The 6,225-nt window shown below is 40.4% G+C and overlaps 1 pseudogene; it reads left to right on the top strand.

Moving 5' to 3' along the window:
* The first annotated feature begins 505 nt into the window (after positions 1-505).
* LOC129877895 (5S ribosomal RNA) lies at positions 506-625 on the top strand (annotated as a pseudogene).
* Positions 626-6,225: the final 5,600 nt, after the last annotated feature.

Consider the following 6,225-nt stretch of genomic DNA (forward strand, 5'->3'; position numbering starts at 1 on the left):
GTAAGGTCCTACCACTTTTTTTTTTACTCTATAATTTTACACCTTCTCGGCGGATTAGGTAACCTTTGATCAAAGGAGTAGGGACTAATATCGTTATTCCACAAGTAACATTCCCTCCAGAGTCATCTGGCGCTGGAGTGCAAAATGAGTTTTGTAGTCCTAGTCATATTATGGGATTTTCGACCTTGGGCACTGCTTCCTGTCATTTGTAAATTACATCCGCTAGTACCCTTACCTTTGGGTTTTGCTTTTTCGCCCTCAGAGTTGGCTACCAAGTGGTTCGAAATTCCCTCGCCCACTGGCCTATATAGCCATTCTGCGGTTTTTCTCTCATTAACTAGTTCTATGTTGAAGAGCTATGGCATTCAAGTGTGTCGTCAGTTAGCAAATAGCTAATCCTTCTTGTTTTTCTTAAGACCTTGTTACGATTTTCTTTACCTATCTTATAATACTCCGGGTACATAATCTCATCTCGTTTCTCCGTTACTAGTCAGATGCTTCTGTCTCGCGTGATTATACCAGCACTAACGTATTAAGTTCCATCCAAATTTTGAAGTTAAGCGTGCTGGGGCGAGAGTAATATTGGGATGGGTGACCTCCCTGGGAAGTTTTCGTGTTGTGTTTCATTGTAATCCTTACCTTAATGGGTGGGGCACTCAACTTAGCTCCCGATTTACCTCAGCGTTGTCTCGCGAGTCTTTATGTTTTGCCCTGTCCTTTCGTCTGTTATCTTGCATCCAGTGTCAGCGTAGACCTTTATCTCCATTATCCTCTATTCACTTTGTGTTCTCCCCATTTACTACCATAGGAGGCTTTCTATTCCTTTTCCTTTAGTTATTTATCTATCGCAACATCATTTGCGACTAACTCTATGACCAACGTTTTGGCTTTTGGTCTAGCATGCCGTCATTATCCTTTGTAATGTCTCTTAGGTTAGTTGATACCCTTTCATGGTTACCCTCCTTCGTTTCTATACGCAGTCGCCTTCTAGTGTTATATTGTTTAGGGTCTCATCACAACCTTCTTGACACTGCCTTACGTAGCATTCTGGCTTCCATTCAACTATTGGTAGCCTCCGAACCTTTCTAACTTGGTTCGGTAAGATATGTTATTGAAGTTTAGATGCCCATCTTAAATATATTCCCATATCGATTGCCTTCACCTTACTTTTGCCATTTTCTCATTAACTTCCCCCCCTTTAGAGGGTACTCGTACTTTCCTCTGTATGTACTTGTAGTTATTCCAATTTCAATTAGACGGTACTAGTATTCTGGCAATAACTATTTCAGGTTTTCTTAAAGTAGTGGCTTTGTCCCAACCTATATCCTTTGTTCCTCGGGATGAATGGAAGTTGTTCCAATTATTCCTTAAGTTTGCCATCCTCGTCCCTTAAGGGTTCCACTATTTTTGGGGCGACATGGTGTACCCGCGTCATTTTTTATATCTTAAGCTCCATACTCTTACTGCGTACTCAACGCAGACTTTTAACTTAGTTAGCCACTACTAATGGTGCCTTATTAGCGGTCTCACTTTATCCTTCATACTCGTATCACACTATTTAATTCATACTTATATATCCCCCTTTTTGTTCGTATTCGTACTCAGTTCCTGACATCCCTCTGAGGTGCTTCTATTCGAAGCTCTTTCCCCAATTAGTCGGTGGAGAACTATAAACTGTTATCGTAACCCCTCTCCCAATCATGGTTGGAAGAAACTCGAATCTCTCCATCATCATAGTCGACCTACCTGGTCTCCTTCTGAGTTTATCTCGAGTTACGAACAACTTATCTAATTTACATTTAGGAATTGAGGGCTTAGTATTTTTTTTTTGAAAAAGAGTGAAACTCATTCGCGGGAAATCTTATCCTTCATCTTGAGCCCTCTGTTTATATTCCTACTGTACAAATACGGGTGGAGATATCGTAATCTGAACTTTACTACTTAAATAAGCCTTTGTTCCCCGAAATAAAATTCTTCAAGTGAAAAGGGTGCCCCTTATCGACCACCTAGGTTACCTCTTACAGCTTTAGTTGAACACAGTAGGGGTACTTGGTATCAACTCCTCAAACATCTCAAAAATCTATGTTTCATTTCCTTTTCCCCGTTCTGGGAAAATTTCGACAGAGTTTCCTCTACATTTCTTACTTACCCCAAAACCTGCACGCAGAAAATACCAACAATGCCTCACAGGGCCAACATATATATATATATATATATATATATATATACATATCATATCACAGCCGCACAGGGCTTTCAATGTCATCTCATATCGCAGCCACACAGGGCTTTCAACGTCAACAATAATATAAAAATACTGGACTTACCTCATATGTACAACTTCAAACTGCATCTGTTGCACTTTCTGTCTGCTTTCCTTTCAGGTTTCAACTTTATATTTCAATACCTTACCCGACGGATATCTTCCGTGGCTTTACTTTACTTACCTGCGTGCTTCGTAACTTTCCATGTCGTCAATTACTTCCTTCTGTTGGTATCGTCCTTCTATTAAGATCCAATGTTAGTATAAAGAATTTTCCTATGACTCGGATCTAAAACACGATCTCAGATGTAGAAGAAAGGTAACATCCTAAATATCCTATAGCTTCTTGTTTATAGATGTGGCGCGCAACACATCGATAACCAAGACTCTACTAGACACAGTCTGCAGACAATCAAAGGACGAACTGCTCTGATACCACTTCTGTCATGACCCAACCCCGTAGGCCGCGACTGGGGTCTGATCTGGACCCCCCGTATACATATCTATCAATTGTGGTCACATTAAACTGTAAATAAACAGTAGCATGTAACAAAGCCCCATTGGGCGATAACATTTTCATAAACCTGTAGCCCTTTTCGTTTGTACCACAACACGATAGGGCACGCAAGCCGACAAGGCTGCCATAATATAATAATATATATCATATCTCATGTAGACCCAGCTGAATCAAACTTACATACACAATCCACATATACATGTCTGCAGACCTCTAAACATATAAATGACAACATATGGTGGGACAGGGCCCCCGCCGTACCCCTGAATGGACGAAATAATTTTTATACATCAGTGGACAGTATCAAAAACTAGGCCCCGATATAATAGAGCCTCTTCCAGCTGAGCTGCATGGAATCCTAAGCTGACGGACTCCCAAAACTTGCATCTGTACCTGCGGGCATGAACGCAGCCCCCCGAGAAAGGGGGTCAGTACGACATATGTACTGAGTATGTAAAATATAACATAATACACTGGAGGTATATTCAAAATAGAGAAGCAGGGGATAATATATCAAATTCGAAACCTGTACCTGCACTCTGTGAATCAGGAAAGCATGCATGCTCAAGTCATACCATATAGCCGGCCCTTTCAGGGGTCCGGTGAATCATATCTATAGGACCATCATAGGTCCGGTGCCATCTCCACCTTATTACATCACATCATCATATATCTATACACGTATCCTGGCCCTCTATTGAGGGACTCAGTGAATAATGCAGTGAACTGTGCACGAGAACATATCCTGGCCCGGGACTCAGGGAAAGAAGTGTTACAATATACACGAGTAGAGTAGTGAGGAACAAAACACAATTTAAATCATTATCTGAGACTCAATGAAGTCATCAAGCGAATCATCACTTAGAGGTCAGGGTAGGAATGTAGTTGTTTCAAGTGCCCTCTAACTCTCACTCGGGGCTATATCAGTTAATATCTCAAGTACCCTAGACGCATACTAAGGTAAGGCCAATTCACTTATGGAATCAGAACATTTTTTATCAACTAGTTTTAAGACTTGGAGTCTGTACATTCATACCTCTTTAACGTATAGGAGTTTCCAGGGGAATAGTTTAACTACCGCAGAGTTCAACATCCAGTAGTAAATAAGAGGTACTTAAGAATGGAATTACCCTGGAGCTCGTATCACATTTAGCTTACAACTAGGACATGCCAAAAAGAAAGTGAGTGCACTTTATGTGGTCTGTACTTTTCTTCTGGTGGTCATAACATACATATCTCATACCCGGCCCTTTATGGGGCTCGGTGAACCACCATGGCATTGTAATCTCATTTTCGTATCAAATACATTTCAAGGGAAATGAGAGATAGCTTCCCACACATTCCATTCTGACACGTAGAAGCTCTACTAGGCAATACTTAATCTTCACAAGAACTCTAATACTGAGCAGTGGGTGGGGGTTATGAGGCATACTTGGAATCCTGGGAATGGAATTATCCCCACAGTCCACACACAGTTCACTTAAGGCCAACACTTGCCAAAAGGAAAGAAAGATAGCTTTACGAACTTATACCAAAACATGCCAAGAGAAAGCTTTACATACCTCTTGGGAGTTACCCTTTATCCTGATCGCCTCGTCGTCTTCTGAACCTATTCAATATAAAGTAATATGAATATCAACTACTTTTAACTTTTCAGCATCTGAGGTTACGCCTTAATGTTAATGGAATTTATTTCCTTAGTCGTTTCCTCGACTAGTTCTTTAGTTTGTTAAGGCATTAACGAAAATTGGGCAGCACCTCCCCTATAATGTGCCCTATCCGAATTTCCAATTAGGACCCTAAGACCTACAGCTAACCAACAACAATAACCTGCAGCAATTCATACCAACAATATACAACATAAACTCCAAACGACTTATTCAAAAATACGATATCAAAATAGGGCGTCTAGCCTTTATTTTGTGACGCCTTTAATTATACGTAACGAGGGGTCATGTGGCTTCGAACAGAAGCACCCTAACCCACATTAGGACATATTTAGTCCCTGCAACAACAAGGCACACCCCTGCAGCAGCAACTCACAAGAACGACACTTTATTTCGATGACAATTCACCTCTAGCGACTCCAATTTAGTTTATTTCGAACGTCGAGCATTTCTACGACATTCTTAAACTTCCAGCAGCATACAAGGGGTTTAATACACCATATAACAATACCATAAACTCTAATTTAAAAGGAAAGGCCATACCTTACGTTAAACTTGTCAAACTCGCCAAAACTATCCAAAATGTGAAATCTGGACAGCTTACTGTTTTACCTTGTCGCTTCGTTTCGAAGGGGTAATGGAGGGAAACAGGATTTACGTCCTTCATGAAAGTTATATACATGTGTCTTAGGGTCGTAAACAATTTAGAATCATCCCTACATCAATTTTGTACAAAAAGATATGACCAAAATACTTACAGATGTCCGTGTAGGATTTCCAAAACCAAATCTGAGCAGTACCTCCTCTACGCTTCATCACCATTTTTAGAGCTGATACATGTAAAACTGGATGTTGGAGTCTGAATGAAAGTTACATACCCACGAAATACCTTTCCAAAACATATTAAATCACTCAAAACGAATCTGTACACAAGACGTTATACCAATATTACTAACCACTGTCCCTTCCAAAAACGGGTTTGTTAACTAACGTTTTCTCTTATTTTCTCTTCCAAATTCCAATTGCAAAGCTGGAGTTTTACTTCTATGAAGGTCTTAAAATACATATATACGTATCCACATACTTAAGGTACACCGTATATAATTAATTCACGGAAGAAAAGTGGAAAACTAACCTTTAAACTTCAAGAACCATGGCTGCCTCTCTATTTCTCTCCCTCACGTTTTTTTTCTCTATGTTGGCTGATGTTTTGATGGATAACTGAAGTATATAATATATATCAACATATATATGTGGCTTTAGGGTGTGACACATGTCAACCCCCAAGAGGTGACACGTGTCCAGCCCCTATTGGGCCACCGTATCATGCTGCCAACTATGGGATGCCACGTGGCAGTGGGGTCCACCCCCCCCCAAGCAGGTGGGTCACCTACTTGACCCCAAGCAGGTGAGTCACCTGCTTGCTTGAGGTGATGCCACGTGTCGCTTCTTCATTGGCTACCACGTGTCATCTTTTTTCCCTTTCTTAGAGCCGTTTGATAGTGTCGTAACTTAAGTGGCTCACATGCTAGCTTCTAAGTAACATAAGGGACATTCCGAGTTCAAAGATGTGGGGTGTAACAGGGACCAGGGCCAAAACAATGGAATATAATTAGGGATAGGGACATTAGAAGTACACTTTATTGAATTAAAAAGATCTTTTAAAAGGATCAAATCTTTGGTTTAGAAGGGTAAAATAGTCTTTGGTTTGATCTTTTAAGGCTAAGTAGACTAATTCAATAATTTCCTATGATCCTTTCCTAATCAATAGTTTAATT

Source organism: Solanum dulcamara, chromosome 12 (assembly GCF_947179165.1).
Source record: "Solanum dulcamara chromosome 12, daSolDulc1.2, whole genome shotgun sequence".
In the NCBI taxonomy this organism is placed as follows: domain Eukaryota; kingdom Viridiplantae; phylum Streptophyta; class Magnoliopsida; order Solanales; family Solanaceae; genus Solanum; species Solanum dulcamara.